At 38.9% G+C, this 26,615-nt stretch overlaps 1 protein-coding gene across 1 annotated transcript in view; it reads left to right on the forward strand.

Annotated features, from left to right (window-relative positions):
* Positions 1 to 20,712: 20,712 nt before the first annotated feature.
* The window catches only part of LOC136833470 (solute carrier family 49 member 4 homolog), an 88,924-nt gene continuing 83,021 nt past the window's right edge, over positions 20,713 to 26,615 (forward strand). Inside the window, exon 1 of the mRNA XM_067095670.1 lies at positions 20,713 to 20,925. The gene's annotated coding sequence lies outside the window, so the exon portion shown is untranslated. The remainder of the gene's footprint in view (positions 20,926 to 26,615) is intronic.

The raw sequence follows: 26,615 nt of genomic DNA on the forward strand, positions 1-26,615 counted from the left end.
TTTCACATTAAGGCGTTGCAATCACGTTTGACTGGGCATGCAACAACGCAACACTTAAATCTTCGTCTGCTGCTGTTCTTGTAGTAACTCTGATCCATTAAACAGCAGGAATAGTATGATTGATTTGCAGTTGATAGCAGATATTGTAAGTGAAAACAGAGAAAAGATGAGGAAATAAAAAAGTTGAGAGAAGAAAATAGTAAATTACTGAAAATTATTTTGGTGGCAGCGGTGGGATACGAACCCACGCCTCCGAAGAGACTGGTTTGAGGCACCAGTCTCTTCGGAGGCGTGGGTTCAGATCCCACCACTGCCACCAAATCGATGGTTGACATACAGGGGACAATACACTTCTATGCATTCGATGTCCACAACAAAAATGAAAACATTTCATAATCACAATCACTCACAACAGTAGTGTAAAGATATTAGAGGAGGATGATGAATCAATTCCTAAACAAATCAATAATATTTAAAGGAATAATTTTCCCATTACAAGAGAAGTTTGTCTGGACAAGACAGTGCATCCTACCCAGACCAGCAGGTAGGGCGGCACACCGAGATGGGGGTGGGCGAGTTTCCCCAGCCGGGGAGGCGGTTTGGACACATCCATGTAGACGTGGTAGGCCCCCTTCCCCCATCAGGCGGGGCCAGATATCTCCTGACGATCATCGACTGCTCCACCAGGTAGCCTGAAGCGACGCCCATGCAGGAAGCCACTGCCAGTGCATGCGCCGGGGCCCTCCTCTTCAGCTGGATCAGCTGGTTCGGTGTCCTGGACCACATAACCACCGACAGGGGCCCTGCCTTCCTGTCCGAGCTGTGGTCCGCCCTGGCACGCCTGCTGGGGACCTCTCACCACACCACCACTGCCTACAACCCCGCAGCCAACGGATTGGTGGAGAGATTCCACAGGTCCCTGAAGGCGTCCCTCATGGCCCACTGCACCGCCAAGGATTGGAAGTACCAGCTGCCTTGGGTCCTCCTCGGGCTGAGGACCACCCCCCCGAGCCAGCGCCGACCCGCCTGCAGCAGAGAAAGTCTACTGGGAGCCCCTCGTAGTCCCGGGCGAACTCATCACGGGAGATTGCCACAACCTGACAGTCCAGAGGCTCCGCGACATAGTCGGGAAGTTCGCTTCCTGCCAGCGGACGTACACCGATAGGTTGACACCTTTCACGCCTCCTGGTCTGTCCTCCACCACCCACGTCCTCATCAGGAACAACGCCGTCTGCCCTCCACTAACCAGGCCCTACAGGGGGCCCTTCCGCGTGCTTGAGCAGAACACCAAAGCATCCTGGCTGGTCCTGCACAGGAAGGACGACTGGGTGTCTGTCGACCGTCTCAAGCCCGCCCTGTTGGAGGAAGCCGTTGACGATACCACACAGCGCCCTCCACAAGAACCGTTGCCTCCGCAGCCAGCCCAGCCCAAACGAAAGTCGCATGGCTGCCCCCGAAAGCACCCAGACAGCGCCACAGCCAGCCGCTCCCGCTCACACCACACCCCCCAGCTGACTTCGTGGAGCCGTGGCACTCTCCAGCGGCCCAGCAGATACCTAGTTTAATCAGATGTTACCCACGTGTTTGGGGGGGGAGTATTGTAAAGTCCTCGCTAAGTGGGTTTTCTATGGTGAACCACCTGTTTTCTACGGTGATGCTCCTACGAGATTGGGTCAAGCAAAAATAGCCACATTTTATGTATGTAAATACATATCTACTACTAATTCATTTGCACTTGTTTTCTTTGCACATGTGTTAGAATATTGTTGTGTCAATTCTTGTTAACTTACATTTTATGTTACTTTTATAATTAACACCGAGAGTAATTGACCTCGAGGTCACCTGTATTCTATTGTATTCCTCTGTGTGATGTCCGCACGCCGCCTTATAAGCAGCCTGCGTTCTGAATAAACTAGCAGTACATGTCCACCTGCTCATTATTTAGCACCTCTTACAGCTTAAGTCATGATTGCCAGCTCTTGGAAAAAGCAACTGTGGTTTTGGGAAATTTTGTCTGGATATTAATTCAATATACTGACGAGCACTGCACTGGAGAACAATATTCCAGCAATGGTAGAATAAACATTCTATTGCATCAATACCATGATATCTATTATACGAGAAACGTTACCAGTAACACGAGCTTTTTGATGTAAGTAATTTAAGTAGGTTTACAAAAAAGTTCCTTTACTAGTGAGCTGGGCAATTTTCTACCATCTATATAAAGAAATACATTCAATTACCCATGTGTCTGTATGTATTCACATGCATAATAATTTTTGCATTGTGATTAGAGGTCTCCCATGCACGCACACAGACACTTGCTCACGTCTTGCACGCACACACACACTTATATGTTTATATATATGTATGTATATATATATATATATATATATATATATATATATATATATATATATATATATATATATATATATATATATATATATATATATATATATATATATATATATGATTATTATCACTTTGTGTGTGATTCATTTATCACACATATACCACAGGTGAAAATATAGAAACGGGTGTAGGTCCTGACCGGTTTCGACTTTATTTATAAGCCATTGACGATTATGATTATCATCACCTCCAGCACCATGAGACTGACTGGTCTCTCAGGAATTCCGCCATTAACGTCCACTTATTTCTGCCCCCATTTCATAGTTCTGATCCCTGTAGCTTTAGGTCTCCCAGTTCTTCTGGTGTCCAGGTGCCCTGCTGACTTATGACATACTAATTTCCCAGTGGTTGTGCAGAGGACGCTTCAAAGCCACCATTATTCCCTTTTATCTACATATCATTTACATATGGAATATCTGTAATTTCCCTGATAATGTCATTTCTGATTCTGTCCTGCACCCTGACTTTATTCTCTCATGAAAAAATTCTGATTGATACAGTTTCATTGTTGTACCAGGATTCATGTCCGTATAGTAATGCAGATAGCTCTAGAATAATGCACAATCTTTCTTTTGCATGCAATTTCATTCTGTTTGATACCAAAATATTATTCACTCTATCCTTTGTTTAACTTGCATATTTTAGTCTTGCAGCAAATTCCAACTTGTTGTTCCTAAATATATTAAAGCTTCAACCTCATTAATTACATATTTCTACATCTTATGTTATTTATCCTTTTGTACACACTCGGTCATTATATATATATATATATATATATATGTATATACATATATATATATATATATATATATATATATATATATATATATATAATATATATATATATATATATATATATATATATATATATATATATATATATATATATATATATATATATATATATATATATATATATATATTTTATTTTCATGATATTGCCATGTAATATGTATATCATCCCATAGTTTTGATATCTTTGCTCTTCTACTTATCATGTGTTATTTGTAATAATAATAATTGTTGAAATATCGTATGTAGTGTAATGTCAGACCTTTTAAGAGTTAGTGATTTAGATAACTTAACAGCATAATTTAGAATTAATAATAACTTTCTTGATAATAGCTTAGTAGTGGGAAAGAGAAATTCTGTTTTAGACCAGATGTGTAATCTGCCTTCAGTTAAGATAAGCAAGCACTTTGTTTTGATTCACATGTTGACCGGTCAGGAATAGCAATCGAGTCATAACACTTTGTCTCATACGAGACGAAGACAAGTGATTTTGCAATATGGTATATATTGTTCTGACTGCATTCTGTACGATTTTCTGGTAAAAACATGTACTTTTTTGAGAAATGCAAACAAGTGTTGCACTAAAGCACATGGCAATTGCTTCATGTTTAAGATTACATTGCTCTGATCACATATTGTTCTAATGCATTTGTTCTCCTCTGGAATTGACGTCATCTTCTTTCTTCTAGAATTTTCTCTCGTATCTCATTTCCAAAATGCCTTAATGATGTCATCTGATTGTTTCAGTTCTAACTGGAATCCAAAAGTTTGCTCATTCTGATTTCAGAGGCCGTACTCTCTCGCTCTCTCTTTCTTCAAAAGAGAGAAGTTATTAATGTAGAATATTTGTGTGGTCACTGGTATTAATCTTAGCTTTTGAGATCTGAATATAGGAAAAGTTGTAACGGCACCTATCAGAATTGTGCTTTGAGAATCTAAAGCAGCTGCATTTCAGGTGATTTTGCAAAGGTTTTCACAAGCTTGTGTAAGGTAAAGAAAATTTTACTTATTATTACCATGGTATAATAAGGTATATTGAGAGAATTTTGCCTTAGTGAAATTATTATTGGTAAATCTTTTTGTGTATTTTTGTGTGTTATTGTGTTTGCAATCTCTTGATTTTTCACATATATATATTGGTGATTTAACATTTATTTGCTTAGCATTTTAAATATTTCTTGATAATTTAACATTGCATACTTGATTTAATTTTCATTTACTAAGATTTTCTTTGAAAATCTTGAGTAATTCTTGATAGTTTAACTTTTGCTTGATTAATTCAATTTCTTGATAAATTAAAGCTTTGTGATTTAGTTTTGATTAATAATTTAACTTAAGAATTAATTAGATTTTTGTGTTGTTTTCAAGTAATAGTAAATTTTTCAGATTGTGAATTCTAATTATAAATTTTGAATCAGAAAATAAATTTTTGCGTTTGAAATTTTTAAAAACAGTGTTTCATTTATTGACCACCAGTGAATAGGATTAATTGTGCGCATAAGGCAAAGTGATAAACATGTTTTGTTCCTTTAGTTTTGCTGAAGTGAATCAAGACCAGGGAAACAGTTAAAGCTGTTTGATGGAGTGATGCCCTTTTACTCTAGTATATTTCTTGTTTAATTATTGATACCCCACACTTGTTTTGATAAACTTAGTTTGATTTTTCATGTGATTAATGAGCTTTTTAGGGGATCACTGTTACCTTCAGAGTACTCAGTTGTAATTTTTATTGATATGAGAGTTCAGGTATCTGGCTGAAGTGAGGTAAATTTTTGAATTTAGTGATTAGTTGTGTAATAACCAGGTACTTGGTACACATTGTGACAATATATATATATATATATATATATATATATATATATATATATATATATATGTTAACTTTATCACATACACAATTGTTCTGTGTATTGGTACAATTACTAACAGGACCTCATTCAAACTGGAGGGTATCTAGTGGAGATATTTATTTAAAAAATTTACAAGCTTTCTAGGACAAACAGTTCTCATTCTCAAGTGTCCATTGCCTACAATGACCAGACACGTAGTCCAGCTGTATTTATATCTGTGTGCTGGGTCTTCAGTCCTATAATTACCCTCCTCCTCCTCCTGTATGACTTCCCCCTGGTGACCTTGGGCTTTCTCTGTCTGCTCCTTCGTCCAGTGTGCATGTCCCGTGTGCCCTCTTGCGGTTTTTGTCTCCTTTCCACTGTGGAGTGTACAGTTATTCTTGATATGTTGTCCTCAAAGCCGTTTCCAGTGTTCCCTGCCATTGTGTTGTTAGCACATGTTATGAAGGCATTCTCTACAACCAGTTTGGCCATTTTGTTAGTGTTCCTGTACAAAAAATTCATATTTTCCCAGTCTATTCTGTGGTCTTTTTCCCAACAATGTTCAGCAAATGCCAACGTCTGACTATAATGTCTTATGTACTGTATGTGTTGTTTGCTTCGCTCTTTGCAGGATTTGCCAGTTTCGCCATAGTACCGATTTTCACAGTTTAGACATTCTGCCATATGTAACCCCCTCTTATCTCCCCCCTCCTCTACCGACTTTTTGATTCTAACTATTTTGTTCCTAAAGGTGTTTTTGTAACTACCTGTCAATTTGAAATTATCTAGCTTCCTGCTGATGGGTGTGATAGTGTTGTTGTCCAGGACTGTAATTATTTTCTTCCATACCAAATGTTCATTTTCTATCCCTTCCCTCTCCCCATAATAGTTTTTTCTTGCCTTGATATGTGCCCACTCCCACCAATATTTAGGGTATCCTAATCTCCTAAAACTCTCCCTATGACTGGAGAACATATGTATACATGAATTGGTGTGTGTCCTCTTCCTGTATACCTTGAATTTAAAATTTTCCCCTCCCCTCTTTACCAGTACATCCAAGAAGGGAATTTTTCCCCCCTTCTCTTCTTCTGTTGTGAACTTATGTGTTCATTTAGTTTATTTATGTTTTCTAGGAACTTGTTTAGTCATAGGCTTACGAGCAAGGGGGGCTGGGGGCGCTGCAGCCCCCAAGATTTGGGCAGAAGCAAGTTTTTTGGGCAGAGTAGTCAGTGTATCAGGGCTATTCAACTGGCAGATCGTGAGCTAAATCCGGCCCATGAGTGTTTTCTTTTCACATATGAAATTTTATTTTTCCCTTAAAAAAGGAAATGCCGAAACTGTTCTTTTCTATACCTTTTAAAAATATCTTTTAGTTCTTACTGTTAAAAATAAACCATCAGCCAGTATTGACAGGCTGAGCTGGACGCTCGTGTCCGTACTGTCCGTACGTAAATTAGTAAATTACGTAATAGTGGACAGGTTCATAAACTGTACCTGTCTAGGGCGGGAGAACAAGTACACACTATGCGTCGTAAGAGTACCCAAGTGATGTTCCGCCCGCCATTTTGCTGAGGGCTTGGGGTGAAGCTGCACAGTGATGCATATCCGGACTTATTCTTTATTGACATTGAGCAGTGTATGGTAAGTACTGGGAGGAGGAATCGATGGTGCTCTCAGATTTCAATTCTCATTCTTATTGAGAGCGATTCATCTGCCATTTTTCTTCTTAAAGCCTGTGATACTTGGATTATTACTAGGCTATTATTCCTCTTTCTAATCACGAGGCTAGGATTTAGGTTTTTGTACTTAGATCAGGAATTCCGAACATATGAGCCGGGAAGCGTTCACTTTGGGGAGCTGCAGGGTTGCTAAACCCATATTTTTGTACTTAAAACTTACTTATGATGGTTTACTTTTTTTTTCTTTTACTATGGCGGTGTTTAGGAAACAGTTGAGACTGTTGCATCATTAATGACTAGAGATTGAGTAAAAATTGGCCTAGAGGGTCTAAATTTGCTTGAATGTCAGTGATCGGTTGCATGGAGGTTAATCACTATATTTTCCCGCAAAATCGTGGTAAATGTGGTCCATGCACTTTGCTATCTCATGAATCCTGATTGGATGAAAGTCATCATGACTGTTATCGTTGGCTACTTGTGATAAATATTCAAACTATTGCTTCAGCAATATATTTGAATGTTCATATATACAAAAAACCTTTAAAACCCTCACACCTTGTATAAATCCCAGATGTGCCGAGATAGCAGTGCGCATGTGCCACGTCTTCACCCATTGGTGAACAGATGACATCACACCAACTATAGGTTATTAGTCATAGGAGTTCCTGGAGTAAACTATGAATAAAATATTTTACAGTTGAACTGAACTAACTGTTTACTGTTCCTTTTTAAATAATACCGTATTAAATTACATTTTCAATGAACCAATTGCCCACTCTTTTCTTTTAAGTATATACTACTGGTAAGTTATTTTCAAACATTTTTTATTATTATTAACATGGTTAGCGAAACATGAAAAAGCAAATAATATGTTATTATTTTTTTTCTTTTTAATGTATAAGTTCTCAGAGAAGAAATGGAGGTACTATAAACGAATGACCCTTCCATGTTCAGTCAATTATTTCAGTTGCACTATTCGGTCCTACTTCTGAAGTAACTGTATAGCTCTGCTATATAGCCTTTGTAAGATATTTTGTAGAAAACCGTTACCCAATGAGACAAAAGTCTTTATTCTTTTTGATGCTGCGCGTTAGCGAAGCATAATAGTATGGAGTATCCGTGGTGCCTGTCTGTGTGTCTGACAGTCTGTCTGTCTGTGTCATGTACACTGAGGGACATAATTGTAATCGACACTGACAGACAGACACACAGACACACACACTCGATCAGCATAATCGTATGGTGGGGTGCATGGACGGAGCTTATGTGCTCCCCAGCACGTCCACTTTATTTATTTATTTATTTACTTACTTATTTTATCTCTTCAAGCTGGATTTGACCAATCTGGCTTTTCACTTGCGTCAAACTCTTGTAGAGTCCTCGCTGTAATCTGCTATTTATATAGATAGCTGGGGATTTTTTCTGTTTAAAATTTTATGTAGTGTGTGGACAGTGTGACTGATAATGCTATACACAGGGTTCCCACTCCCTGGTCAACAAAAAATTTTCCTGACTTTTCCAGGAATTTTGACAAAATTCCAGGTATATTTTCATACTTTGCAAAGTAAATTTTTAAGTGTAATTTTATTAATGATTCGATGAACAAAGGAATGAAGCTGCCATGGCATGATAGCCATTTAGTTTACAGTTAATCTTACCATGTACACATGGAACAAAATAATGAAAAATGCACCTTAGTTTAAACCTCAATTTTCACCAAAAGTTTCCCTGACTTTTTCATGATATTTTGAAAAATTACAAAATTCCCTGACTTTTCCCTGATTGGATTTTTTGTTCAGTTTTTCAGAGGCGTTGGGAACCCTGTATACCGTATTTTACTGTTCATACCTTGATTACGGTATTTCGTGGTTTTCACTTCAGGTGATGCGTCAGACGGTGAGGAGTGGGATGTTAGAAAACGGCACATGCTTTCACATCCTGAGTCAGGAGAGTTCAGACACAGACACCTACATCACAGTTATAAACAGTGCTTAGTGAAGATTACGTATAGTTTTGCATTATGGCTGACATCCATGGAGACAGAAAGCGACCTTATCGCCGACGTGTCACTTGTTCCGAATGCAACAAAACTGTAGATTCTGATTACAAGAATCGTCATGCTAAAAGTCAACACAAAGGGAAAATTGTAAAGTTTACAGGAGAATGTGACGAGAGTCAGCTAAAACTCAGCTACTTTGGTATCAGTATCACTTCAGAGAACACTGATGATTCAAGACATGGACCAGAAGTTCCAGACCCTCAATGTAGCCATTCAGTTGATTCGATTCAAGTTTAACTCTGGACGCAGACTCAGCTGTTTCTGATCAGCAAATGAAAGAAGAACCATCAGCAGCAGCTTCATCTGAAGTAAATTTGGTTGTCAGTGATGGAGATAATTCTCAAATTTCTACACATGTATCTTCAGCTCCCAGTCCAGAGATCACAGTTCCGCTGGCTGTCCGCACTACTGAACAAGAACAATTCCCATTCATGAGGGACCTAAGCAACTAATTCTAAAAAAATACAACCCTCACAAATTCGGCTCAGAAGAGTTTCAAAGAGAAATACCCTTGGTTAAGTTATTCAATGGAGAAGCATGAAGCAACATGTTATGCATGTGCTCACTTCTTGAACTTCCTTCAAATTCTTCAACTAGAAAAAAGTGACCATCTGAAGAAACACATCCTAGCAAAGCACACAGGTTTTCTATGGCTAAGTGGATAGATTAGAGAGAGAACACGAGGACAAATACACCAGTTCTCCAACAGTTAGATTCTGAACACAAGAACTATGTTCACAGGAATCGGCAGTATTTGAAAACAGTTATTGAGTGTTTACTTTACACTGCACAACAAGATATTGCACAGCGTGGGCATGAAGAAAAACGGGACGATTGGAAGTGCTTCCGATACAATTTGGGGAAATTTTTTAGAAATGCTTCATTTACGTAGCAAAGACATACCATGGCTCGAAGACAGGTTGAAGAGTAATCTAGAAAAACGTGCTCAGTGTACTTCTCCTAGTATTCAGAATGAATTACTCCAGATCTGTGCAGACCTCATTCTTGATCGCATTAAGAAAGATGTTGCCAGTGAACATTATGGGATAATAGTAGATGAGACCTCTAACGTATGACGTACTGAGCAGGTTTCCATTTGTCTCAGTTTTCTTGACAAAGGGAAGAAGAGAGAGGAATTTGTAGGATTTTATGAGACAAAGACTACTGATGGTGAAGCTTTGTTTGCTCTTGTCGCAAAGGCAATCAGTGATCTTAATTTAGATCTTCGAAATATTGTTGGTGAATGTTTTGATGGAGCCTCAAACATGAGTGGTAAAGAAAAAGGATTAGCAGCCAGAATGAAAGAATGTGCACCAATGACAATCTACTTACCCTGTTATGGACACTGGTTAAATCTGGCACTGCAAGACACAATGAAAGAATGGTCCCACTACGCAATGCACTTGGCACAATTCAGAGTTTATATACTTTTCTTGAAGCTAGTCCAAAACGACAGCTTTCTTTGGAAACATGAAAGTTGAACATGAGCATTTACCACTCACTTTAAAATCCTTAAGTATATCACGATGGTCATGCAGGTGGGAAGCCGAGAAAAGTGTTCACGAGGAAATTGAGGGAATTGTAAAAGCTCTCATTCAGCTAGCAGATGACAAAGATCCCAAGACATACTCTGATAGTTGCGCACTTCTTTCTGCAATCTGTGACTTTGAGTTCATTCTTGGACTCTATCCTCAAAGTCATTCTTTCAAACACCAACAGTCTGAGCAGATACTTACAGTCCCAAAATATGGATGTCATTACTGCTCGCCGAAATGCAGATCTTACCATCAGGACATTGGGAGAATGTCGTAATGACAGCTTTAACAAGATCTGGCAAAGGGCTGACCAAATCAGCCAAAACATAAAATCTTGGACTGAAAACACAAGATTCAATTTCTGTGATGCTGGATACCTCGAAGAAAACCATCTCGTCGATTGCAAGCCCTTGCAGGAGAATTGACAGGGGTGGATGCCCAACCACTGACAACAGTACAGCATCATCGTGTCAACACTTATTACGATTCAGTTGACAAGGTCCTGTCAGAACTGGGAGTTCGTTTCAAGGTTAATGACCAAGATGTTCTGTGTGCTCTTGGTGCCATTGCAATGAGTGATTCACCATCACAAAGTGACTATGAACTAGATGCAAACTTTTATGGCTGGACAACGCTCTGATGGAAGCAGAACACAGATATTCCTTAAGTTTAAGCAACGGCGATAAGGAATCTTCCTCAAGACAGCATTAGGTGTTGCCCAGTTTCTACACGAAAATGAACTGTCAGAAATGGTGCCTGAGTTCATGAAGGTTGCATCAACTGTATTTTGGCTGTCATCCCTGCTGCTTCATGTTCACCAGAGAGGTCTTTCAGTGGACTTCGTAGGCTGAAATCCTACCTTCGCAGCACCATGGGTCAAGCATAGAAAGAGAATACGTTAATAGAGTGATTGAAGAAGGTATGGACAAAATTATAGATGTTTTTGGAAAAAGAAAGAGACGTGGAAAATATTTTTTCTAACTTGATTTTTCTGTAAGCCTTAAACATAACTTTATCATGGATAGGAAGAGAAGCGCTTTATTTTTTTTTAATCATGTTTTAATTCAGTATGAAGGTGAACTATAATTTACTGCAATTTTTAATAATTACTATATTTATACCATTCAAACATCGCAATTTATTTCAGTAACAGCTATTATTTATTCAGTATGTTACATTACTCAGTTCAATTTTATACTTTAGGCTTTATGTAATACTTGTAAATATGGGTGAAGTTTAGCAGTTAATCTTCATTTTTACATGGTGTGAAGAATAAATGTGCAGTGCCTTCATGAAGTGTGGTCTCTTTCTTCACGCACACACAAGCAACTATATATATATATATATATATATATATATATATATATATATAATATATATATATATATATATATATATATATATATATATATATATATATAATTGCATGGATTTACAGGCAAAATATATTTCGGGTAGAGAGAAGATGAGAAGGGTCCCGTACAAATAATCGAGATGTCATCCACGTATCTCACCCATTTTACGATATTTAAGTTCTCTTTATTTAATTTGCCCACCTCTTCCATTTCAAACCATTCCATAAAGATATTAGCTAAGATTGGCGAAAGACATGAACTCCTGGAATTGGCTCGGCGTTTTTTTATTACATAATAACTTCCTGGTAATGGATTTGCATTAGAATGTTCGCTCTCCATTTTTTTGCATATAATGGTTTCCGCCCCACTTGAACACATTAACGCTGAGGGCCACTGACAACAATTTTATCAAAACGTCATGATCTAAGTCGCATGTATAAACTCCTTCCTCCATATTGTTTTTTATTGCTTCCATCGTAGGGAAGAACTACACAAGCTCCTAGAAAACATAAATAAACTAAATGAACACCTCAAGTTCACAATAGAAGAAGAGGGAGAAATTCCTTTCTTGGCTGTACCGGTAAAAGGGAAACAGAAAATTTAAAATTCAAGTTATACAGGAAGAGGACACACACCAATTCATACATACATATGTTCTCCAGCCATAGGAAAGAAAAAAATGGGAGTAATGATAGGGTTGGTCATTAGGGCTTATAGGATTTGGAGTCCCGAATTCTTAGATGAAGAGCTGGAATATCTGAAGGAGAGTTTTAGGAGATTTAAGATATCCTAAGTATTGGTGGGAGCGGGCACATGTCAAGGCAAGAAGAAACTATTTTGGGGAGAGGGAAGGGATGGTAAGCCCTTAATCCCTTCCCTGTTCAAAATGACTGCCGAGATCCTTATTTCTAGGTGCGGATTTCAAAGATGAAGATGCAAATCCCTCGCCGGTGGCAGACAACTGGAAGGGAAGGAACCAAAAAGAGAAAATGCCAGCCCATAGTTCCAGGATACTTGCTGGCCACCGTGACACCCAGAAATGACCCCACGTGCATAACTCTATAGAAAACGAGGCGGGGATTGACTTCCACGCCATCTACAATGATGCCAAGGCGTAATCCCCGATGCTATATATGGACCCTGAACCAGCAGTCCAGAAAGAGAAGTGCCAGAACTTCACAGAGGACAGTTGTCCTCACCTTTGTTGCCTGTTCCTTGTACTCCCTCCACATGTCCGACCTTGAGGCTAGGACCAGTACACGTTTGTAAGTGGCATCCCTTCATTTTCCTCCCTCCACCACCGATTCCCTATTAAGCGAGGACGCCATCATCCTGATGAAGGTAATATACCAGAGTAAGGTTTCTTTAATCAGCCCCAACTCTGTTATTTCTTTGTCTGATTTATTTTCTGTTTCATTATGTGATCACCTATGGTAAATTTGGGTTGAAGTGTTGAGTGTTAACGTAATTGTGCATTTAGTGTTTTGAACTGAGTTGTTTGGTACCATCTGTGCGTTCCCTCAGTTCCCTTCGAGCGTGTTATTACTTTTGCAAGTAACTGTCTTGCATCTTGTTGCAGATCGGCTTGGCTGTGGAACCAAATCTCGGCTCTATCCCATGTGCAGTGGCCTTATGCCACCCCTTAGTCTACCCCTCTACGATGTTCCTGTTATGAAGACATCATCAGCGTAGAATATTTCTCCCTTTTAGGATTCATTCATTTATCAGGACCTTATTATTACCTGTCCCATGATTTCCCATTCTTCTGATCTGTGTTTATTATGTAAATATAATTAATTAAGAGAAACCTTGAGCTTACGTAATCTTTCCCCACATGAAGAAGGCACTAAGCCAGCATTTTCCTCTTGATTTATTCATCTACGGATCTGTCTTAACCAGTCTTATTAGTCAGATGTTTAGTTAAAATATGGTAGTTTCTTGGTACTGTAAAAGAACTCCCTGTGATCATCCGTTGCAGCCTAGAATTCAGTAAGTATCAAAAGCACATCCGTTGCAATATATATATATATATATATATATATATATATATATATATATATATATATATATATATATATATATAATCAGAAAGCAACAAATGTCCTTTAATATCATTCACTCTACCTCGGAAATAATATATTTTCATATATGTTACCGAAGGAATTTTTAGTTGATAATAAGTCCACCGTCCGTAAAGGTCGAACCAGCGACGGACGAGAATCAGGACTACAGTGGCGCACTAACGAAATCGACCACAAGGGAGAGGTATAAGTGAATAACATCTCCCATCAACTCACCCGTCGAACTCAGGTGTTTTGCGTTTGGAGGCGATATCCACCCACCTCTGCCATGTTGACCGTGTAGTGCGTTTGTGCATGCGTAGCCATAATATGACTATTTATCACATCACCGTGATTCATATACAATTAAAAGCTACAAACGTCCTTTAATATCAATTCACTCTACCTCGGAAATAATATATTTTCATATATGTTACGAAGAGGGAATTTTAGTTGATAATAAGTCCACCGTCCGTGAAATCAACCAGCGATGGACGAGGAATCAGGACTACTAGTGACGCACTAACGAAATCGGCCACAAGAGGTATAAGTGAATAACATCTCCCATCAACTCACCCGTCGAACTCAGGTGTTTTGCGTTTTTGGAGGCGATATCCACCCACCTCTGCCATGTTGACCGTGTAGTGCGTTTGTCGCCAATAACCATATTATGACTATTTATCACATCACCGTGATTCATATACAATCAGAAAGCTACCAAACGTCCTTTAATATCAATTCACTCTACCTCCGGAAATAATATATTTTCATATATGTTACCGAAGGGAATTTTAGTTGATAATAAGTCCACCGTCCCGTGGGGTCGAACCAGCGACGGACGAGAATCAGGACTACAGTGACGCACTAACGAAATCGGCCACAAGAGGGTATAAGTGAATAACATCTCCCATCAACTCACCGTCGAACTCAGGTGTTTTGCGTTTGGGACGATATCCACCCACCTCTGCCATGTTGACCGTGTAGTGCGTTTATCATACGTAGCCATATTATGACTATTTATCATCACCGTGATTCATATACAATCAGAAAGCTACAAACGTCGCTAAATATCAATTCACTCTACCTCCGGAAATAATATATTTTCATATATGTTACGAAGGGGAATTTTAGTTGATAATAAGTCCACCGTCCGTGAGGTCGAACCAGCGACGGACGAGGAATCAGGACTACAGTGGCGCACTAACGAAATCGGCCACAAGAGAGGTATAAGTGAATAACATCTCCATCAACTCACCCGTCGAACTCAGGTGTTTTGCGTTTGGAGACGATATCCACCACCTCTGCCATGTTGACCGTGTAGTGCGTTTATGCATACGTAACCATATTATGACTATTTATCACATCACCGTGATTCATATACAATCAGAAAGCTACAAACGTCCTTTAATATCCAGTTCACTCTACCTCGGAAATAATATATTTTCATATATATGTTACCGAAGGAATTTTAGTTGATAATAAGTCCACTGTCCCATGAGGTCAGACCAGCGACGGACGAGGAATCAGGACTACAGTGACGCACTAACGAAGTCGGCCACAAGAGAGGTATAAGTGAATAACATCTCCCACCAACTCACCCGTCGAACTCAGGTGTTTTGCGTTTGGGCATGATATCCACCCACCTCTGCCATGTTGACCGTGTAGTGCGTTTGTCGCACGTAGCCATATTATAACTATTTATCACATCACCGTGATTCATATACAATCAGAAAGCTACAAACGTCCTTTAATATCAATTCACTCTACCTCGAAATAATATATTTTCATATATGTTACCGAAGAGAATTTTTAGTTGATAATAAGTCCACCGTCCGTGGGGTCGAACCAGCGGCGGACGAGAATCAGGACTACAGTGACGCACTAATGAAATCGACCACAAGAGGTATAAGTGAATAACATCTCCCATCAACTCACCGTCGAACTCAGGTGTTTTTGCGTTTGGACGATATCCACCCCACCTCTGCCATGTTGACCGTGTAGTGCGTTTGTAATGCGTAGCCATAATATGACTATTTATCACATCACCGTGATTCATATACAATCAAAGCTACAAACGTCCTTTAATATCAATTCACTCTACCTCGGAAATAATATATTTTCATATATGTTTACGAAGGGAATTTTAGTTGATAATAAGTCCACCGTCCGTGAAATTCGAACCAGCGACGGACAAGGAATCAGGACTACAGTGACGCACTAACGAAATCGGCCACAAGAGAGGTATAAGTGAATAACATCTCCCATCAACTCACCCGTCGAACTCAGGTGTTTTCGTTTGGAGCGATATCCACCCCACCTCTGCCATGTTGACCGTGTAGTGCGTTTGTCGCGTAGCCATATGACTATTTATCACATCACCGTGATTCATATACAATCAGAAAGCTACAAACGTCCTTTAATATCCAATTCACTCTACCTCGGAAATAATATATTTTCATATATGTTACCTGATTCCTCGTCCGTCGCTGGTTCGACCCCACGGGACGGTGGACTTATTATCAACTAAAAATTCCCCTTCGGTAACATATAATGAAAATATATTATTTCGAGGTAGAGTGAATTGATATTAGGACGTTTGTAGCTTTCTGATTGTATATGAATCACGGTGATGTGATAAATAGTCATAATATGGCTATGTGCGACAAACGCACTACACGGTCAACATGGCAGAGGTGGGTGGATATCGCCTCCAAACGCAAAACACCTGAGTTCGACGGGTGAGTTGATGGGAGATGTTATTCACTTATACCTCTCTTGTGGTCGATTTCGTTAAAAGGCCACTGTAGTCCTGATTCCTCGTCCGTCACTGGTTTGACCCCACGGACGGTGGACTTATTATCAACTAAAAATTCCCCTTCGGTAACATATATGAAAATATATTATTTCCGAGGTAGAGTGAATTGATATTAAAGGACGTTTGTAGCTTTCTGATTGTATATGAATCACGGTGATGTGATAAATAGTCATAATATGGCTACGCGACAAAACGCATCACACGGTCAACATGGCAGAGGTGGGTGGATATCGTGTCCAAACGCAAAACACCTGAGTTCGACGGGTGAGTTGATGGGAGATGTTATTCACTTATACCTCTCTTGTGGCCGATTTTGTTAGTGCGTCACTGTAGTCCTGATTCCTCGTCCGTCGCTGGTTCGACCCTCACGGACGGTGGACTTATTATCAACTAAAAATTCCTTCGGTAACATATATGAAAAATATTATTTCCGAGTGTAGAGTGAATTGGATATTAGCGACGTTTGTAGCTTTCTGATTGTATATGAATGACGGTGATGTGATAAATAGTCATAATATGGCTACGTCGACAAACGCACTACACGCTTGTCAAACATGGCAGAGGTGGGGTGGAGATCGTCTCCAAACGCAAAACACCTGAGTTCGACGGGTGAGTTGATGGGAGATGTTATTCACTTATACCTCTTGTGGCCGATTTCGTTAGTGCGTCACTGTAGTCCTGATTCCTCGTCCGTCGCTGGTTCGACCCCATGGGACGGTGGACTTATTATCAACTAAAAATTCCCCACGGTAACATATATGAAAATATATTATTTCCGAGGTAGAGTGAATTGATATTAAAGGACGTTTGTAGCTTTCTGATTGTATATGAATCACGGTGATGTGATAAATAGTCATATATATGGCTACGTCATGACAAAACGCACTACATGGTCAACATGGCAGAGGTGGGTGGATATCGCCTCCAAACGCAAAACACCTGAGTTCGACGGGTGAGTTGATGGGAGATGTTATTCACTTATACCTCTCTTGTGGCCGATTTCGTTAGTGCGTCACTGTAGTCCTGATTCTTTGTTCGTCGCTGGTTCGACCCCACGGACGGTGGACTTATTATCAACTAAAAAATTCCTTCGGTAACATATATGAAAATATATTATTTCCGAGGTAGAGTGAATTGGATATTAAAGGACGTTTGTAGCTTTCTGATTGTATATGAATGACGGTGATGTGATAAATAGTCATAATATGGCTACGTCGACAAACGCACTACACGGTCAACATGGCAGAGGTGGGTGGATATCGCCTTCAAACGCAAAAACACCTGAGTTCGACGGGTGAGTTGATGGGAGATGTTATTCACTTATACCTCTCTTGTGGCCGATTTCTTTAGTGCGTCACTGTAGTCCTGATTCCTCGTCCGTCGCTGGTTCGACCCCCACGGACGGTGGACTTATTATCAACTAAAATTCCCCTTCGGTAACATATATGAAAATATATTATTTCCGAGGTAGAGTGAATTGGATATTAAAGGACGTTTGTAGCTTTCTGATTGTATATGAAATGACGGTGATGTGATAAATAGTCATAATATGGCTACGCTCGTCGACAAACACACTACACGGTCAACATGGCAGAGGTGGGTGGATATCGTCTCCAAACGCAAAACACCTGAGTTCGACGGGTGAGTTGATGGGAGATGTTATTCACTTATACCTCTCTTTGTGGCCGATTTCGTTAGTGCGTCACTGTAGTCCTGATTCCTCGTCCGTCGCTGGTTCGACCACGGGACGGTGGACTTATTATCAACTAAAAATTCCCCTTTCGGTAACATATATGAAAATATATTATTTCTGGAGGTAGAGTGAATTGGATATTAAAGGACGTTTGTAGCTTTCTGATTGTATATGAATCACGGTGATGTGATAAATAGTCATAATATGGCTACGTGCGACAAACGCACTACACGGTCAGCATGGCAGAGGTGGGTGGATATCGTCTCCAAAATGCAAAACACCTGAGTTCGACGGGTGAGTTGATGGGAGATGTTATTCACTTATACCTCTCTTTGTGGCCGATTTCGTTAGTGCGTCACTGTAGTCCTGATTCCTCGTCCGCCGCTGGTTCGACCCACGGGACGGTGGACTTATTATCAACTAAAAATTCCTTCGGTAACATATATGAAAATATATTATTTCCGAGGTAGAGTGAATTGGATATTAAAGGACGTTTGTAGCTTTCTGATTGTATATGAATGACGGTGATGTGATAAATAGTCATAATATGGCTACGATGCGACAAACGCACTACACGTCAACATGGCAGAGGTGGGTGGATATCGCCTCCAAACGCAAAACACCTGAGTTTGACGGGTGAGTTGATGGGAGATGTTATTCACTTATACCTCTCTTGTGGCGATTTCGTTAGTGCGTCATCTGTAGTCCTGATTCCTCGTCCGTCGCTGGTTCGACCCCGGGGCGGTGGACTTATTATCAACTAAAATTCCTTCGTAACATATATGAAAATATATTATTTCCGAGTGTAGAGTGAATTGGATATTAAAGGACGTTTGTAGCTTTCTGATTGTATATGAATGACGGTGATGTGATAAATAGTCATAATATGGCTACGTCGACAAACGCTCTACACGGTCAACATGGCAGAGGTGGGTGGATATCGTCTCCAAACGCAAAAACACCTGAGTTTGACGGGTGAGTTGATGGGAGATGTTATTCACTTATACCTCTCTTGTGGCCGATTTCGTTAGTGCGTCACTGTAGTCCTGATTCCTCGTCCGTCGCTGGTTCGACCTCACGGGACGGTGGACTTATTATCAACTAAAAATTCCCTTCGGTAACATATATGAAAATATATTATTTCCGAGGTAGAGTGAATTGGATATTAAAGGACGTTTGTAGCTTTCTGATTGTATATGAATGACGGTGATGTGATAAATAGTCATAATATGGCTACGCGACAAACGCACTACACGGTCAACATGGCAGAGGTGGGTGGATATCGTCTCCCAAACGCAAAAACACCTGAGTTTGACGGGTGAGTTGATGGGAGATGTTATTCACTTATACCTCTCTTGTGGCCGATTTCGTTAGTGCGTCACTGTAGTCCTGATTCCTCGTCCGTCGCTGGTCTCGACCACGGGACGGTGGACTTATTATCAACTAAAAATTCCCCTTCGGTAACATATATGAAAATATATTATTTCCGAGGTAGAGTGAATTGGATATTAAAGGACGTTTGTAGCTTTCTGATTGTATATGAATGACGGTGATGTGATAAATAGTCATAATATGGCTACGTCGACAAACGCACTACACGGTCAACATGGCAGAGGTGGGTGGATATCGTCTCCAAACGCAAAACACCTGAGTTCGACGGGTGAGTTGATGGGAGATGTTATTCACTTATACCTCTCTTGTGGCCGATTTCGTTAGTGCGTCACTGTAGTCCTGATTCCTCGTCCGTCGCTGGTTCGACCCACGGGACGGTGGACTTATTATCAACTAAAAATTCCTTCGGTAACATATATGAAAATATATTATTTCCGAGGTAGAGTGAATTGGATATTAAAGGACGTTTGTAGCTTTCTGATTGTATATGAATGACGGTGATGTGATAAATAGTCATATATATATATATATATATATATATATATATATATATGTATATATATATATATATATATATATATATATATATATATATATATATATATATATATATATATATATATATATATATATATATATATATATATATATATATATATATATATATATATATATGTATATATATATATATATATATATATATATATATATATATATGTATGTATGTATGTATATATGTGTGTGTATGTATGTATGTAGGTATGTATGTATGTATGTATGCACAGTATGTCCGTGTGTGTGTATGTGAATGTTTGTGTCTGTATGTCTGTCTGTTTGTTTGTATTAACACGTTTAATTGTACAGTACTTATGTGGGAATAATATAGTACTTGTGAGTGAATAAGTTGCATCATACAAGATACGAATGTTACTTACGATTATTGTCACCACCAATTGTTAAACAGTGACAGTGTAGTGGCTACAGGAGAGAGAGAGAGAGAGAGAGAGAGAGAGAGAGAGAGAGAGAGAGAGAGAGAGAGAGCTTTATTCAAGTCATATTACAGCATGGAATGCTCGTGGATAATCAGTCCTTAATGACGGTGCATCGTGGACATGGGTTAGCCGGGACACGAGCACCCTTCTTTTCTAGGTCACTTACTGAAGGGTAGTAATAGCAGCAACTGAGACCAAGGAAACATTTGAGCCTGTGTGTGTGTGTGTGTGCGAAGAGTATGAAGATGCTTTACAGATGGCCACAAGACCCAGTCATGAACTCATAAAGAAAGAAGCTCTGGAACGGTAAGGGAAACAACATTATCTGTGAAGAAATATCTGGCCTTTTGCGTGGAATGGTCTACTCTATAGCCTCTCTCTCTCTCTCTCTCTCTCTCTCTCTCTTACACACAAACACCTTGTGGTACTGTTACAGGGCGCGAGTTACCAAACCCTCATATAGTTATCAAAAGACCGGCACTAGTGCAAGTTTGAATTGCGATGACAGTCTTACACTTGAAGTGAAGTGTGGTCATGTGAAGTGTTTTAGTAACCATAAACATGAGTATATTACATTTATATATGTGTATGAATATGCTTGTGCTTTTTGCATAAATACGTGTATATACATACAACTTCTTATACATGTACACATTAATGACTGTTAATATGCTGTGTGTGTTCTAGTAAAATCACACAGCAAAAATCGCTACACTGTAGTGATGAGGGAGTAAGTAGCTTTAACAAAATGATCGTGATGATAGTATGCTCTATTTCTGAGGACAAATATAGCATACTATCATCACAATCGTCCGACCTTTCTGATTTGTCTATTTGGTGTGTGGGCAATAAAGCAAGATTCTCGATATAAAATACTGAATAAATAGTGTTAACGAAAACGAAGTGCGTGCTTTATGCGAGGCTTTCCTCTTTCGAAAATAAAGATCACTCATAAGGAATCAGAAAAAGTAACGAAGACCGGAGACGTAAAATTATTAAGAAATTAGTTGGGGAGAATTGGAATTGCGTAGAAAACAGACAGGGTTGTCATGGTCAAAAACTGAACTTACGAAACAACAACAACGTTATACCTTTTAGATTTGATATTCCAGTGCTCAGCTTACCCACACACGCACGCACGCGCAAAGTTCCCATGTATGTATGTATATCCAACAGAACGGCTACTGTCACATCATACTTTAACTGCTGAATCGTGGAACTGTGCGGTAAACCTTCCACAAGAGCCAAGACTTGCTGTTTCATATACGTGGAACAGAAGGCCGATCTGCAACGAACTGAGGCACTCTTGCGCGCGCGCGCGCGCACACACACACACACACACACACACACACACACACAGTCTGTACGTTTACCCTGATCTTATGCGCATTCTCATGCCTCTTGGATATTAAAGGCCTTCCTTTACAATATCTCTTCTACCTAAACTATCAAATCTTTCTTCGTTTTTCGCTCCCCTTTTTTCCTAAGGCTTCTAAGTTATACAATTTTTCACCGCCAATCATAGTCCATTCTTTCTACATGACCAGGTTTTGTCAAAATACACTGATCCATTTACCTTCTACGTATCTCCACTTTTCTCTTATTCTCATTATCTTCAACCATTTTTTTTATTCGCATTCAGCATTCACACTTCACTTTCATTAAGGAGAGTTGACTCAACGATCCTTTCATACATTCCCACTTAGGCTTTCAAGGGCAATTCAAGCCTCTAATCTTCCGCCCCTGTTGCGCTACCTTTCTTACTTCACATATTCTGCGACTCGCATCATCCGTTGCATCTACTCCCAGGCACTTATACGAATCAACCTCTTCCATTCTGATCCCCTCTAAATTAATATTCATTGCTCATCTTCCTGGTTTCTTGTTCATATATATTCTCAACTTTCTCTGCTTGCAAACATTTTCATACCTCTTTACTAGTTTCTACAGTTTCTCTTTACTATCCACAAACAAGCCGTATCAACTGCAAAAATCATCTTTTCACCAGCCCTTTCACGACTTATTTTCTAATTCCACACCTTGCACTGACATCTACTGTTCTTTATTTGACTTCTTACCTGACTTTTTCGTTCACTTTCCTGTTTTATCGAAAAGTGTGTAGGACAGGCTGATGAGAAAGAAAAAAGTTGCTTGGTGGATTATCAGGAAAGTGCCTTCTTCTTTACCTAATCTTTTCCTTCTGAGTGCTTTATTTCTAAATCCATCCTGACTGTCCTTCCCCGCCTGTTGGGGCAAACATGGCGGATTTCTTTTCCAGTGACGCATGGTGACGTTCATTTATACTCTCAACAGAATTTTTGTAAATGATGTAGATATTGTTGTTGTTGATGGTATTGTTGTTCATTGTTCTGTTGATTTTTACAATTTTACTGTTGTTATGAGCCTATTTATTAGTTTTGATGCTGATTTCATGTTGTTAATTTTAATTCTCTCGGGAGATTGAGCTGAACCCGGGCCTGTTACCCATTATAGTAAGAAAAATTGCAAAGTGAATTATCAGATATTTGGGGCTTAAGGTAAAATTTTCTTGATCTCCAGAGTTGTCCTGTAACTACGATTTGCTGTTTATATCTGAGATTCTAGCAAGTAGCAACAAGTCAAAGGTCGAGTTTTTAATCCCGGGGTTTGATGGCCCTGACTTTATTTATCGTCGTAACATCCCACATGCGCAACGTATGGCTGAATACGCTACGTCCGGACGACCTATTTATTTGTCGTCATAAAATTTTGGAGTGTAGGTGCCATGAAGTTCTTTGTTTTAAAATTTTCAATACGTTCTACAATGTTTACATGTAACAGCCTCCCAGAGGATGTTGTGCAGTTGGAACTTCAGAAGTTCAAGCGAAAATGCAGTGCATTACTACCCTAATACAATTCTTCATGCATATTAATATGTTTTTATCTATTTACCTATTTACTAATCTATTTTTTTTAGTAAGTAGGATCTCCTCTTTCTGTATTTCCCTTTACTTCCTCTTACTTCTTCCTAATGAACACTGTATTCTTTGGAAGCTTGAATTTCAAGTCAATGGCCCCTGCGGATTTGTTCCACATGAATAGGTTTCATCTACTGAATAATAATAATAATAATAATAATAATAATAATAATAATAATAATAAATAATAATAATAACGCAGCCAGAAAACATAACTCACCTCAGAGCCACTTTTACAGTAAGTACATAAGTCACTCCTCTACCTTCATATTTTAACATATAATTCACTTCCATCATAAAAAAATTCTTTATTGCTTTTAATAACGTATTTTTTATACATTCTCAGCATCCTCAACTTTACGTCTATCAACTTTGCCATAAGCTTTTTCAAGGTTCTTCCCTATCTGTCTCTCTGTTGTCTATTTTACCTTCTCATTCAAATCCTACCATGCACCCTTTAAGGTATACCAAATGACATTATACCTTGTACCTTTACCTTTATGCAATGGAACAATTGCTCCTCTCACCCATTCCTTCACCTTGTCATACTTCAAAAGCGTCGTTCAGCCCCTCAATCCTGCTATCACCGCCGTCTCACTTGTCATCCCATCAACTCTGGGCGTCTTTTCTTCTTCAATCCCTTCACTGCCCTCCTTACCTCCCCAACAGTCACTTCCTCTGCTCTATCCTCCATATTCAACAAATCTTTAGAAAAGAAATTCAGTCGACCAAGGACCGCATATATGTATGTTTGTATGTATGTATGTGTATATATACACATTTTACAACCTTGATTTCTTCACACTTTTTGGATATGCTTGTCACTAAAACACCTAAGAGCCAAAGATAAAACCTAATGTAGGAATTCTGATGCCCATAGTGGGAATCAAACTTGCAGCCGGTACACCAGAACGAGGCAACGTTATCCACCTGGTCAGTAGGTCCTATATATATATATATATATATATATATATATATATATATATATATATATATATATATAAAAATTAAAAGACCTGGGTTCAATCTGATGTGAGTCAGAAATTTATATATATATATATATATATATATATATATATATATATATATATATATATATATATATATATATATATATATATATATATATATATATATATATATATATACAGTATATATATATATATATATATATATATATATATATATATATATATATATATATATATATATATTTCTGACTCACATCAGGATTGAACCCAGGTCTTTTAATTGAAAGGCAAGATGCTGCCAACGAAGCCACACAAGTCATAAAGAAGTTGGAACCTAAATACCACTGTACCTAAGGCTATACCTGGGCAGGCTAGCTGCCTTGCATACTAGCATGCTTCCCCCAACTTCCTGACTCAGCAGTGGCCCAGTTGACAGGATTTCATTCCTGTTACTCCTCTGAGAGAATATGAAAGAAATAATCAACACAATCACCGTGTGGAACAGAAATAAATTTCTGACTCACATCAGGATCGAACCCATACAGCGGTACTTGGGTTCCAACTTCTTTTATGACTTGTATGGCTTAGTTGGCAGCATGCTTGCCCTTCAATTGAAAGACCCGGGTTCACTTCTGATGTGAGTCAGAAATTTATTTCTGTTCCGCACGTGATTGTGCGTTGATTATTTCTGTCACATTCACTCAGAGGGATAGCTGGAATGAAATGCTGTCAATTGGGTCACTGCTGAGTCGGGAAGTTGGGGGAAACACGCTGGTATGCGGGGCTAGTTAGCCTGCCCAGGTAAAGCCTTAGGTACAGTGGTACTTAGGTTCCAAATTCTCTTATGACTGGTGTGGCTTGGTTGGCATCATCCTTGCCTTTCAATTGAAAGGCCTGGGTTCGATCGTGATGTGAGTCAGAAATTTATTTCTTTTCCATACTTGATCGTGTATTGAGTATTTCAAATATATATATATATATATATATATATATATATATATATATATATATATATATATATAGTACTGTATATTTATATATATATATATATATATATATATATATATATATATATATATATATATATATATATATATATATATATATATTGTAATGAACTTATGTTCACAAAAATATTTAATATTTAGGAAGTGGCAAGAACAGGCTCTTTTTCATTTTTACGATCAGTGCCACAAAGGATTAATTAAAGTCAAGGGCAAGATCACCAACAGAGCAAAAAAAAACACTCAAAGAGGATAACGAAAAAAATGCTAAACAAAACTTAATTATTTATTACAAAAAAATATTGATAATTACTTAAATGAAACCCCACAAAAAGAGCTGAATAAGGGTGTACAAAACCTTCACCTAAAATAAACTCTTTCACACGATAGATCGAGAGACAGCAAGTAGGAGGAGGAAGGAAAACAACCTATTCCTAGGAAAGCCCTGAAAACTTTAGTATGAGAGAATGAAAGGGGAAGATCCTTAATCCTAATTTTTACAAATAAACCTTAATATTACATACATAATAATAAGCCACCTAAAAATAACCGTCGATATTATTCTTAATTAACACAGCCCTGGGTGAAAGCACCATGAATTTATATAAGACGCAGAACCACACACATGGCTGTCCAAAAACGATCCTGAAATCACGAGGAGTCTGCAGCCGGAGGATACAGCACACTGACACGCGTCAGCAACGTCTATATAAAGTGCACAGTTTATATCCTTACCAGCTATCAAAAGGTTTTAGGCGTTTTCACGACTCTGGAGTTAGCAGGACGAAGGCACACAGGACGAGGGGAAAGACAGGCTGTCCTTCCAAAGGCAACAAAGGAGTCCAGGGATGCAAAGTCGAAAACTGGATGCAGGGCAGCACAGGCAGTGCCCTCCAGAACACACGGGAAGGGCGTCCAACCGCAGCAAAGGAGATGCCCCTCAGAAAGTAGCTGCAACAGTCTCCAGAGGAAAAAAAAAACCAGCAACGTCCTCCGAAGTACACCCTTCAAAGCTGTACATGAAAATTCCAACGAATCCTGCATGAAAAAGAGTCTCCAAAACC

The sequence above is a fragment of the Macrobrachium rosenbergii genome, chromosome 51 (genome assembly GCF_040412425.1).
Source record: "Macrobrachium rosenbergii isolate ZJJX-2024 chromosome 51, ASM4041242v1, whole genome shotgun sequence".
NCBI lineage: Eukaryota > Metazoa > Arthropoda > Malacostraca > Decapoda > Palaemonidae > Macrobrachium > Macrobrachium rosenbergii.